Source organism: Phoca vitulina, unplaced genomic scaffold, assembly GCF_004348235.1.
Source record: "Phoca vitulina isolate PV1807 unplaced genomic scaffold, GSC_HSeal_1.0 scaffold6, whole genome shotgun sequence".
Classification (NCBI taxonomy): Eukaryota; Metazoa; Chordata; class Mammalia; order Carnivora; family Phocidae; genus Phoca; species Phoca vitulina.
This window is the reverse complement of record NW_022589709.1, coordinates 50,958,304-50,958,848: the sequence shown is the minus strand read 5'-3', so window position 1 is coordinate 50,958,848 and position 545 is coordinate 50,958,304.

Sequence of the window (545 nt, the reverse complement as noted above, 5' to 3'; positions counted from 1 at the left end):
CCCCCCCCCCCCCCCCCCCCCCCGCCCCGGTCTCACTGATTAAAATTATGTTTCTGTGCTGCAGAGTTTGGATGTTGTCTTCACAGGAGAAGTCTCTGATTCTACTAGGTCAGAGGCATGTGTCATCCACCCCCAGTTCTGAAGAAAACAAACACAGATCAAGTCCCACATTTTTTTAAGCCTAGGAACTTCACTGAGATGGTTGTTCGATCTAAATGGAAATGATAGGAGTCCTTCACACCACACCTTGTCTTTGTTGAAGGAGAGTCTGAGCTGGCTCGGGTGTGAGCTGCTCTTACCTCTACCGGTCAGTCATTCGGTGGAATATTTCCCAGGCTTTGTCTTTATTAGTGAGAAATTAGGCTCAGCTGAAATCACGGGCCATCCCCTTCTGCAGAAGCCACTGCCCCAGCCTGCAGGCTCCGTGGCAAACTCCGGGTGAGCTGTCAGCACCCAGCAGCAATGTAAGTGCCATGAACAGTGTTCAGTGCAAATAATCAGATCAGGGTTCCGGCACTAGCAGTAGTCATGGGGTCAGTGTTCTC